The sequence below is a fragment of the Ricinus communis genome, chromosome 1, assembly GCF_019578655.1.
Source record: "Ricinus communis isolate WT05 ecotype wild-type chromosome 1, ASM1957865v1, whole genome shotgun sequence".
In the NCBI taxonomy this organism is placed as follows: domain Eukaryota; kingdom Viridiplantae; phylum Streptophyta; class Magnoliopsida; order Malpighiales; family Euphorbiaceae; genus Ricinus; species Ricinus communis.
The window spans coordinates 14,683,301-14,696,370 of record NC_063256.1 but is presented as its reverse complement, the minus strand read 5'-3'; the positions used below and the strand labels follow the sequence as shown (position 1 = coordinate 14,696,370).

Sequence of the window (13,070 nt, the reverse complement as noted above, 5' to 3'; positions counted from 1 at the left end):
GAAGAGGATGTTTATGTAGAGCAGCCACAAGGCTTCAGAAGAAGAGGTTCAGAAATGAAAGTGCTCAAACTACATAAAGCTCTCTACGGACTAAAACAAGCACCCAGAGCTTGGTTTAGTAGAATTGAAAGACATTTCAATAAAGAAGGCTTCGATAAATGTCAGAATGAACAAACCTTGTTCACGAAATGGAGCAACTCAGGTAACTTACTTATTGTAAGTGTCTATGTTGATGACTTGATTTATACTAGTAACGGTGAAACCATGATGGAGGAGTTCAAAACATCCATGATGAATACGTTCGAAATGACGGACTTGGGGCAAATGAAGTACTTTCTTAGAATAGAAGTAACACAAACTCAACATGGTAACTTCATATGTCAGAAGAAATATGCAAGAGAAATATTGGATAGATTTGGCATGGAAGGATGCCAACCAATGAGAACGCCAATTGTCCCTGGAACCAAGCTGCATAAAGATTCTGAAGGAACTGCAGTGTGTGAAACCAACTTCAAGCAGATCGTAGGCAGCCTCATGTACCTGACTACTACACGTCTTGATTTCAGTGTGAACCTCATTAGTCGCTTTATGAGCAAGCCAACGACATTACATCTACAAGCAGCTAAAAGGATTCTGAGGTATATTAAGGGTACTACTGATTATGGAATTATGTATAAAAGATGCCCTGAAGGACTTGTTGGTTTTACAGACAGTGACTATGCTGGTGACCTAGATGATAGACAAAGCACTTCTGGTTATATTTTTATGATTGGAGGTGGAGCTATTTCATGGTTGTCCAAGAAACAACCAATAGTCACTTTGTCAAGTACAGAAGCCGAGTTCGTGGCAGCTGCAGGGTGTTTGAGTCAAGCTGTGTGGCTTAGAAGAATAATCGAGCAACTTGGTTATGTTCATGAAGAAAGCACTACAATATTTTGTGACAACAGTTCAACCATCAAGTTGTCAAAAAATCCAGTGATGCAGGGAAGAAGTAGACATATTGATGTTCGCTTCTACTTCTTAAGGGAGCTAGTTCAAAATGAGGTGATTAAATTGGAGTTCTGCGATACCAAAGATCAAGTTGCTGACTTAATGACCAAGCCGTTGTAAACAGAACCATTCATAAGATTCAGAAAACAACTGAGAGTTCAGAAAGAAGAAGGATAAGCTAACCTGGGTCCACAGTTAGCTTAAGGGAGGGAATGTTAAGTTGTTTTTGTAAGAATAAGTCAAGAGACGTTGATAACGTCTTGACCAAGTTTGCAGGAGGTTGAGAGCATCTCGAATGAGGTTGAGAGCATCTCGGCCTGTTAGTTTAAAGTTTGTTTTGAATTCTTGTTGCTGTAATTCGACTATATAAATCGATCAGTTTTTCCTTGAATAATGCAGAGGGTGATCTTCTATTTGTTGGCACTAAACTCAAACTGGCTTTACAGCCATTCCTATTAATGATTCCAACATTTCTTATGTATCTTATTGTAATTATTAAACATCTGAAATGAACTCGTCCTTTGTATCTTGCAAGTAAGAATAGATTTTGAGATTCTATGCTTAAAGAACCTGAACCTGACCTAACTAAGCAAAGCTTATAGAGGAATGTGCTTCAAAGAAAAGAGGCAAAAAATTGCCTACACAAATAATTATGATGCCAGAGCCTGAAAAAATAAATATTGCTAGTATTGCTCTTAAAGAAATCAATTGAAATAACTGCTAGAAGTGGTGCATAAAGCTTATGAATTCTTTCAGATCTTCATGGGTTTGATTGTTGATCTCATATTCTTTTTAAGGAGCAAAACGAAAACACATAATTATTTAATCACAATATCTATAGAAGATGCTTTAAGAGTTATAGAGGCAGAGCTTAATTTCATGTTTGAAATTCTATTTTCAAAAACTAGTTGTTACGCAGTCAAAATGGGAATTTTTTTTGCTTTATATCTTTTGGCTTAATTGTTGTAGCTCTTTGTGTCTTCCATTTTTATGTGAAGAAGCACATATTTGATGGCTTTGATGTTGGAGTCACTATGCTGCAGCATCCACCATCTGCCTCGTCGGAAGGTTCAACCCGCTGTAGAAGGTCTGAACCTGCATACACACTGGCAATCCGTGATGTGGGCATCATCTCAAAGATCCTTAAATCGCTCCCATGCATCATACATGCTCTCATCATCAAACTGCACAAAAGAAGATATGTCATTTCTAAGTTTAGCAGTTTTAGCGGGAGGAAAATACTTATAGAGAAATTTTTCGGCCAACGCCTTCCAAGTAGTAATCGTCTGCTGTTGAAGAGATTGCAACCATCTTTTTTACTCTGTCCTTTAAGGAAAATGGAAACAATCTCAGCCGAATGGCATCATCAGTTGTTCCATTTATCTTGAATGTGTCACAAATCTCCAAAAAGTTGGATATATGTGCATTGGGATCCTCGCTGGGCAATCCTCCAAACTGCACGCTCTGCTGGATCATCTGGATAACATTGGCCTTTATCTCAAAATTGTTGGCCGCTACAGGAGGTTTGACTATACTAGTTTTCGTCCCATCCAAAGATGGTCGAGCAAACTCGTACATCGTTCTCTGATCGTCATCGGCCTAGGGGTTGTGATTCTCCATCATGTTAGCTCTATAAACCTGAACTCTAACTCTGACCTCCTCATCAACTGCCTGCAAATGTCGTCTTAATAATTTGAGAGAGCGCTATGGTTAGATAAGGGTTCTATGGGATCAGGGTTAGAGCTCCTGGTCATAAACTACCTGAAATCGACAATCCAAACAACCACCAATCAATAAAAGCAATAAAATAAAGAATAAAGAATAAATAAATAAATAAATAATTACTAAAGTAACACAAAAACAATTCACTCTAGTTCACCGTTATGGTTCCCCGGCAACGGCGCCAAAAACTTAATGGGCTACTGATGCAACCTACACCTAAGGCAATAAACCTATCGATGTGGCCTAGCACTAATGAGTATCAAGGTCGTATCCCTAAAGATCGGGTGAACCTAGAGTTACTACTGTTCGTTATGTTATCTAGTCTGAACAACTCAATGAAGTGTTATGCGATGATTGAATATGAACAAACAATTAATTAAATGTCAATTAATCTGAAAGGATAATGGAGCAACACAAGAAGAAAGCAAACCCAAAGGGGACCTAATTGCGATGGAATTACTAAAGGTGATTATCTTGATTACCAAATTGATTACCCGTGCTTGAATCTTAAAATGAACTCGGATCCTCTCTCGAGCTCACCGAATTCCTAACTCTGGGAACTAAATGCTGGAATCTCTTCCTAACAATTAATCTCAGCACAGCATGAAGCTTAGATTCAAGTCTATTAAGAGTTATTAATCCTTAATCCGGCTAGCCAATTAACCTCATCTCTAAGTTTATTAACCAGTTCTTGCTTAATCAAGTTCTAACTATTTAACGAATTTCTGAATACCAATTAAACAATCTAAACAACATTTTACTCAACGTCTCAAGTGAAATGAAATTAACTTTTATTACTGATAAGCAAGAAGGATACAATTTGGTAACTTAATAATCAAAACAAATCAAACAATCCATCAACAATAGAAACCCCAATGGGTTCAAAATCTCTAGCTACTCATGTTCATAGTTAAAACAAAGTAAGAAATAAATAAGGAAAAGCAAATTGAAAGCATTTACACCCTTCGCTTTCAAGTTGGATAAGAAACCCTAATTTTCCAATTCAAAATCTCAAACCCTAATTTGCCTCTTGATTGCTCCCAAATCTTATCTTGATCTTCAAATCGATGTTGAAACAAGTGTAATCCTTCCTTCAATTGATGAAATTGATCTCCCAAAGTCGATAATTGAAGTCTAGAAACAAATGAATTGAGTGTGTATATTGGAAATCAAGTCAGAAAATCGAACCACCATTCACCAAATCGAATTTGCCTATATAGTCTCTTCAACACGGCCGTGGTCAAGCCTGTGCTGGTCAGCACGGGTGGAGTCCGGGCCGTGCTGAACCTAAGGATTCCATTGTGTTGACCTCTTTCAGGCCGTGCCCAAGCCGGCGCTGAGCCACCACAGGCCGTGGAGGAGGCCGTGGTTTCTACGGAAACCGTGCCAAAAAGTACTCTTGGAGGGCAGCTAGTTGGCAATTTAGCACGGCCAGAATCCAGGCCGTGCTCAACCCTCGTGGTGCTAGTCCTCGTCTAATTTGATAGATTATGGTCCGTAATCACGCGTATTTCCCTCGATTGTTGATAGTGTCCTTCGAAAATGACCTGAAACGTGAAAGGAAACAAAAGACAAGTGATTCTAGCATAAAATGAGATAATCATGCACAAGAATGTAAACAATTGGGCATGTAAATACGTATAATATGATGCCTATCAGTCTTATTTACCCACCTGTTTGTATCATGCTATCTAGAAGGCCAAGGATCAATAGAAGGAAAGGTCATGAAGAAGAAAAAGAGAACCCTAGCAAGCTGCTTAAAACTGGTGTAAAGATGAGATGCCAAATTTGCATGGTTTTTGAATATAACAAAAGAACATGTCCAAAGAAAGATGAAGCTACCACAACAAGTGTAATACCAAAATCTAAGTGTGGGCGGTGATTTTGGGCGAGCACCCAAGCGTCTTTAGCGACTATGATACTGCAAAGTTTTCAACCTAATTGGGAATACGCTAACAAATCACAGAGACAACCACAGAGATGGGAGTTGCCATCCGAGTAATTCACCGAGACACTTTTACTAATGAATAGCATTTCTCAAATTCAATGAGGAAGCCATAAATCCAGAAACAGATTGATAAAGATGATTTTATGCATGTTTATTGACTGTTTATCAATAGTTTTTTCATGTATTTGAGTTATATTTATTCCTGTTTGATTGCACTTTGGTATGTTTATGAGTTTTCAGGTCTTCGGACTCCTTGATAGGAAATTAAACTAAGCTATTTTGATGATTTACGCATATTAGATGTTCATCGGATTCGATTCCTTGTTGGCGCGCATTTCAATGCTTTTGCACGAGCCGTGGCATGGCCCGTTGCACGGCCTCCCTTGGACATTTTTGAAGATTTGCATTTTTGGATGTTTGTGCCCGTTGCACGGGCTATGGCACTTCTGCCTATAAATAGGCACACGCAAAATGAGATAGGGTTCCGCTTCTGACTTCTGGACTTCTCTACGCGCGCGACCCTTTACTTCTACACCTCTGTTCTTGACATTTTGGGAGACCAAACATCATTTCAAAGGATTGATTTGGGAGATTCAAGCAAAGATTAAAGGTTCTAGACGATCGGTCGAGACATCCGAGATCCATACTTGAGGCTGGTTTCAGAGTTGGTGCTTGCAACATTTCCATTCCGATTCGAGAGAAGAGGGGTTACATGTTCCATTTTCTTTTCTGTTATTTATTTCCTTTTGTATTTGTTTCTTTCATTATGAGTAGCTAGGGCTGCTGAACCCATTAGGGTTTACTTTCATTGATAGATTATGCTTAGTTGTTAGATTTGTATTTGCCATTCTTGTAATCTTCTTGCGATTCATTAATAAATTTTGATTCAGTTAATTTGAGACGTTGAATTAATTGTCTTTTAGGTTGTTTCTTGACATTGAGAAATGCTTGTTACAACTGGAATTTGAATAGTAAGAACTGGTAGTTAACACTTAGAGATAAGGTTAATTTACTCGTCAGATTAAGAATTAACAACTCTTAATAGTTCTAAATCACGCTTAATGTTAATCTGTAATAATCTAATAGGAAAAGAATCCATTAGGTTAGTGTAGGTTTAGGAACTCGGTGAGCTCGAGAGAGGAACCGAGTTCGATTCAGGATTTAGGCACGGGTAAGCAAGATTGGTAATTTATAAAATCAACCTTTAGAATTCCATCACTTAGGTCCCCTTTGGGTTTGTTTCTCTTATTGCGGTTGTCTTTCAATTGTTAGTTGCTACTCATTTATTTATTTGTATTCATAATCATTAGTTAGTTAGTTTAGACTTCTTACATCCTATTTCAGACTAGATAATATAACGAACAGTAGTAACTCTAGGTTCACCCGATCTCCAGGGATACGACCTTGATACTCACTAGTGCTAGGCCGCATCGATATGTTCACTGCCTTTTGTGTAGGTTGCATCAATAGCCCATCAAGTTTTTAGCGTCGTTGCCGGGGAACCGTAACGGTGAACTAGAGTGAATTGTTTTCATGTTACTTTAGTCATTATTTGTTTATTTATTTATTCTTTATTCTTTATTCTTTATTTTATTACTTTTATTAATTGGTGGTTGTTTGGATTATCGGTTTCAGGTAGTTTATGACCATGAGCTCTAACCCTGATCCCATAGAACCCTTATCTGACCCGGAGCATTCTCTCAGATTATTGAGACGATGTTTGCAAGCAGTTGAGGAGGAGGTCGGAGTTACAATTCAGGTTCATAGAGCTAACGTGATGGAGAACCATAACCCCTAGGCCAATGACGATCAGAGAACGATGTACGAGTTTGCTCGACCATCTTTGGATGGGACAAAAACTAGTATAGTCAGACCTGCTGTAGCGGCCAACAATTTTGAGATAAAGGCCAATGTTATCCAGATGATCCAGCAGAGCGTGCAGTTTGGAGGATTGCCCAGTGAGGATCCCAATGCACATATATCCAACTTTTTAGAGATTTGTGACACATTCAAGATAAATGGAACAACCGATAACGCCATTCAACTGAGATTGTTTCCATTTTGCTTGAGGGACAAAGCAAAGAGATGGTTGTAATTTTTTCCACAGCAGACGATTACTACTTGGAAGGCGTTGGCCGAAAAATTTCTCTATAAGTATTTTCCTCCCGCTAAAACTACTAAACTTAGAAATGACATATCTTCTTTTGTGCAGTTTGATGATGAGAGCATGTACCCATGGGAGAGGTTTAAGGATCTTTTGAGATGCTGCCCATATCACGGATTGCCAGTGTGGATGCAGGTTCAGACCTTCTACAACGGGTTGAACCTTGCGACGAGGCAGATGGTGGATGCTACAGCAGGTGGGGCGCTAAACAGTAAGATGCCCGAGCAGGCTCAGAACTTGATAGAGGAAATGGCCATAAACAATTATCAGTGGCAATCCTCTAGGAGCCGACCAGGAAGACAGGGAGTGGTAAACCAAATGGATTCTACAACAGCCTTGGCAACTTAGGTGTAGCTTCTAGCCAAGAAGATTGACCAACTCCAGATGCCGGTTCATGCAGCGAACGTTGGCTGCGAGTTTTGTGATGGCCCGTATTACAGTGTGAACTGTACTGCGGGAGGTATGTTTGCTTCATCTTCTTCTTCTTTTCCATCTGTTTCTGCTATGCCTTCTGATGTTGAGCAGGTTAATTACATGGGAAATATGCGCGGGCAGCAGAACAACCCTTATAGCAGCACATACAATCCTGGATGGAGGAGCCACCCTAATTTTAGTTAGCGCAACAATAATGCCCAGGGTCTACCAGGCTTTCAGATGCTGCATCAACAACCACCACAGCAACAGCAGGGTGGACTATCACAACTTCCTCCACCAGCCGAGAAGAAATCTAACTTAGAGGAGCTGATGATGAAGTTTGTCACGTCTACTGAAACTAGGTTCCAGCAGACTGACACTGCTCTTAGAAATCAGCAGGCATCCATTCAGAACTTGGAAAGTCAGATTTGGCAGATTTCTAAGATGTTGTCTGAGAGGCAACAAGGAGCGCTCCCCAACACTACTGAGTCTAACTCGAGGGAGCACGTGAACACCATCACTTTGCGTTCAGGTAAGTTAGTTTCAGCTTTTTCTAGACCTATTTTTGACGACTCCACTATTGATGTGCAGGATGGGGGAAACAGTAAATTTAAAAAACTTGAGAGGCAAAAAGTGAAACCAATCCCAGTCAAGGAGTATGAGCCCAAGATTCCTTATCCTGCTAGACTCAAGCAAGCAGAAGCGCAAGAGCAGTTCAGTAAGTTTTTGGATATTTTTAGACAATTGCATATTAACTTGCCTTTTGTTGATGTATTGAAGCAAATGCCGAAGTATGCCAAGTTCTTGAAGGACATACTTAGCAGCCAAAGAAAGTTAGAGGAGGTAGCTTATGAAGCTTAATGAAGAGTGCTCAGCAGTGTTTCAGAGCAAGTTGCCAGAGAAAAATCACAATATAGGGAGTTTCAATATTCCTTGCACTTTGGGTAACTTGTGTATTGATAATGCATTAGCTGATTTGGGGGCTAACATTAATGTCATGTCCACTAGTATGTTCAATAAGATAGGTTTGGGAGAGGCAAAACCCACTAGGATGTGCATTCAATTAGCTGATCGTTCTGTTAAGCTTCCTAGGGGGATTTTAGAGAATGTGCTAGTCAAGATAGATAAGTTTATATTTCCTGTGGACTTTGTGGTTATGGACATGGACAGTGAGCATGGTATACCTTTGATTTTTGGAGACCTTTCCTTGCCACGGCTAGAGCTAAAATAAACGTGCTTGAGGGAAAGTTAGAGCTTAATGTAGGGAATGACTGTGTTACTTTTAGTTTACCCCGATTTGATAGTTCTCCCGCCAACCATGTTCATGCCATTTGCGCTGTTGATGGGATTGGTCTTGCATGTGATAAGCCACCACAGGATATAATAATTGATGATATTTTGCATGCTTCCTTGCCTGTTGATGTGTGTTATTCATTTGAAGAAAACAACTTGTATCAATTTAAAACTTTGTGCTATGATACACCCAAGAAGGGTAGATGTAAGTTTGTTTATGCTAGGTCACCTATACAGGAATTGGAGTGGATGAATGGGCATCCTAACTCGGTGTGGAGAGCACCTCCTTGGTCATCTACTGCACACATTGGACCTCCTCCTTGCGCTTATATGCCTCAAGCCCCAGCTTACATTGAGCCCACCTTCTCAATTTGCTTGTGATGCAGGAATGCTGCTGCAGAGCCCAGCTAGACTACTCGAATAAAAAGAAGCGCCTTCGAGAGGCATTCTTAAATCTATTTATGCTTTTTGAGTTTTTGGACATCTTTTATTTATTTTTTTTTATTTTTTTTAGTTAGATATTTCAGTTTATTTTTAGTTTGTTTTATTTTGAGATGACTTCATTTTATTGAACCTTTTACTAGATGTTGCTTGGGATGTGTGTTTATTCTTGAGTTTTGCAGGAGTTAGCCTACTCGATGCTCATGCGCAATTTTGAGGACTAACATATCTTGGAGTGTTAAAGCACACATCAAGGACAGTATCTAGTAGACTATTTTTAGTTTTTGTCTCTTTTTGTTGTTTTGTTCCTTTTTTAGTTTTCTAGCTTTTTATGGACTATTATGATTTGCTTCTTTGTGCGTATTTTATCTTCCTTGTGGAGTGCCTACCTTATTTCACACTGAGGATAGTGTTTTTCTTAAGTGTGGGGTAGGTACCTTAGTTTTGTGCAGGTACCGATTTTGTTATCTCGAACCTCTGTAAGGATGGTATTCTGCTGTTTTTATTTTGCTTTCATTTTCCTTATTGATTGAGTCCATTCATTCTTACTGTCCTTATCTTGAGTTTTATTTTAATCGAGTAGTTGATGATTTTTCTCTTTTGAATGGATACCCTTATAGCTTTTATCGAATCTTATTGGAAGAAGGCAATGAACGAATCTCTCAATTTCAATCGAGCCAGGTAAAACTGGTGTTTTTCCTTAATTTTTCCATTTTACTTTATCTTGGATAAAGAACACTATTAATATTGCTTCTTATTATTATGATTGATTGTTTAAACTTTGGTTTGAGAATTCATGCAAATTTTAACCGACTCAAATGGTGAGGTTTTGAGCCAATTTGAGCATCATTATTTTTTTGTATGCTCCTTTTATTTTTTTTAGTGAGCATTGTAAAAAATTTTTATTTCTAGAACTTGCTTTGTGATGCCTTTTGAGATTACATGAATTTTTGATAGTCATGAGATGATTTGGGTACTTAGGATTTACACAATTTGGCTAAAAGCCTAACCCTGTTTTTCCCTTAGTGAACCAATTTTGAGCCTTAGCCTTTTCTTTCGTTGTAATTCACCTTTGACACTCATTTTATCACTTCTATTCATTTTACCATTCTTTCTACCATTGTTGTTGGAAATTATGTAAGTTTATGCTGTATTTCATTTTGGATCAATTTGCATTATTTTTGTATATATTCACTAAGTTGCTAGATTTTTCGTACATGCTCCCTTCAATCCAAATGGTACATATCATTTTACTACTTTTGATTGAGCATTGTATTACTTCATCCTGCGTTATCTGTTGTTGCAGGAGTAGTTAATTTGAAAAAAAAAAGAGTATTCTTTTAGTTCATTTTGAGCATCATCTTATTGTTGGAGCAACTTAATGTTCATTTTTGGTACAGCATTTGATCCTTGGCTATTGTCTTGCATTACCTGCATAATTCTCTAGCAACTTTTAGCCTACTTTCCATATCTCTCCATACCCTACCTTAACCCCATTACAATCTGGCTCAAGACCCTTTGATCATGATTATTGATTATTTCACAGTAGTGGAGATTGCATCTATAAGCAAGCTTTTGGTAAGCACTTTTTTTTCTATATTTTTGAATTGAGAGCTTGGCGATCTTCTTTCACCTATATACACTTGTATGTTTTGAGTGACATCTTGTGAGGCACGGTTCTCAAATTCTCAGTTTGGATGGTTTATCATTTTAATTTTAGCAGCTTTATTAACTTTGTTCTCTTTCTCAAGGATTTAGTGATTTGGGGATTTTAAGGAAATTCGTTACGTAATTTTGAGATTTGTTTTGAGCTAACTTCCTGCAATGTATTTGATTGAGTTATTTGGTATATGTTTGAGGAGTGAGTTGTTGATTGCTTGAGGACAAGCAAACGCTTAAGTGTGGGGTAGTTTGCTATAGATGATTCTATGCATGTTTATTGACTGTTTATTAGTCGTTTATTCGTGTATTTAAGTCATATTTATTCCTGTTTGATCGCACTTTGGTATGTTTATGAGTTTTTTAGGTTTTCAGACTCCTTGATGGGAAATTGATTGATTTCCGGGCAGAAACCAAGCTATTTTGATGATTTACGCATATTAGATGTTCGTCGGATTTGATTCCTTGTTGGCACGCATTTCGAGGCTTTTGCACGGCCCTTGCATATTTGCACCGACCGTGGCACGGCCTCCCTTAGACGTTTTTGAAGATTTACATTTTTGGATGTTTGTGCCCATTGCACGGGCTATGGCACTTGTGCTTATAAATAGGCGCATGCAAAACAAGACAGGGTTCCGCTTCTGACTTTTAGACTTCTCTACACGCGCGACCCTCCACTTCTACACCTCTGTTCTTGACATTTTGGGAGACCAAACATCATTTCAAAGGATTGATTTGGGAGATCAAGCAAAGATTGAAAGTTCCATATGATCGATCGAGACATCCGAGATCCATACTTGAGGCTGGTTTCAGAGTTGGTGCTTGCAAGATTTCCATTCCGATTTGAGAGAAGAGGGGTTACATGTTCCATTTCCTTTTCTATTATTTATTTCCTTTTGTATTTGTTTCTTTCATTATGAGTAGCTAGGGCTGCCGATCCCATTGGGGTTTACCTTTGTTGATAGATTGTGCTTAGTTGTTAGATTTGTATTTGCCATTCTTGTAATCTTCTTGCTATTCATTAATAAAGTTTAATTCAGTTAATTTGAGACGTTAAATTAATTGTCTTTTAGGTTGTTTCTTGACATTGAGAAATGCTTGTTACAACTGAAATTTGAACAGTAAGAACTGGTAGTTAACACTTAGAGATAAGGTTAATTTACTCGCCAGATTAAGAATTAACAACTCTTAATAGTTCTAAATCATGCTTAATGCTAATCTGTAATAATCTGATAGGAAGAGATTCCATTAGGTTAGTGCAGGTTTAGGAACTCGGTGAGCTCCAGAGAGGAACCGAGTTCAATTCAGGATTTAGGCACGGGTAAGCAAGATTGGTAATTTATAAAATCAACCTTTAGAATTCCATCACTTAGGTCCCCTTTGGGTTTATTTCTCTTGTTGCGGTTGTCTTCCGATTGTTAGTTGCTGTTCATTTATTTATTTGCATTCATAGTCATTAGTTAGTTAGTTTAGACTTCTCACACCCTATTTCAGACTAGATAACATAGCGAACAATAGTAACTCTAGGTTCACCCGATCTCTAGGGATACGACCTTAATACTCACTAGTGCTAGGCCGCATCGATAGGTTCACTACCTTAGGTGTAGGTTGCATCAGTAGCCCATCATGGATCCGAAAGCCAACTTCCTTATTTGTGTATTTTAGTCTTTAATTTTATTATTTAATAAATTATTCCCTATAAACACAACAGTTCATGTACAAGCATACGATATAGCACATATATTTCACCTAAGTTTAGCCCTTTTTATTAAAGCCTAACCCATGTTAAGGTTATTAGTCTAATTTTACTAATTAATTATATACAAAGCCTTCCTAGTCTAGCCCAATTATAAGTTATATTTCACCAAGCTTTTAATTCTAGATGGACTACTTATTATGATAAGGCCTAATTGTATGAACCTAAATCTAATACGGCCCAATTGACCTAACTAAAACATGGTAAAGCCCACTTAGTCTATATTAATTTTAGAATTTAAGCTCAATTACGATTGATTAGCCTAATGGACTACAGGATGTTGGGTCCAATTTTAACCATTTACGTGTCCAATTTCAATTAAGCAGTCATGTTACAGTTATTTGACATAAAATAAACAAAAAAAAATACATAAAGTAAATCTAGCTATTACTACCCGACATACAACATCCTGCCTAAGATGTGAAAAAGCTTCTGCCATTCACAAAAAGTTTACAAATCTAGGGTTCTTTCTTAGTGACCTTGCTCTTTAGTTACCAAAAAACCCTTTTGCTTAATGAACGTAAGTTTACAGTAACAATAGTCTCTAGTTAATGTTGCCAGTCAACCAACCTTATTTAATAATTTTCTATTTATAGAGGTATGTTTTAGGAAACACTAGATTAGTAGATAAACTTCAATCTCTTTTATAATTCTTTTAAAAAAATTGATTTTTCTTTATCACA

At 37.8% G+C, this 13,070-nt stretch overlaps 2 non-coding genes across 2 annotated transcripts; one reads left to right on the top strand and one right to left on the bottom strand.

The window, feature by feature from the left end:
- The first annotated feature begins 2,101 nt into the window (after positions 1–2,101).
- On the top strand, positions 2,102–2,207 carry LOC112534418. Its single transcript, XR_003078708.1, has one exon. It is a non-coding gene; the product is annotated as a small nucleolar RNA R71 (small nucleolar RNA).
- Positions 2,208–6,839: 4,632 nt separating this feature from the next.
- Positions 6,840–6,943, bottom strand: LOC112534426. Its single transcript, XR_003078714.2, has one exon. It is a non-coding gene; the product is annotated as a small nucleolar RNA R71 (small nucleolar RNA).
- Between the last annotated feature and the right edge of the window lie 6,127 nt (positions 6,944–13,070).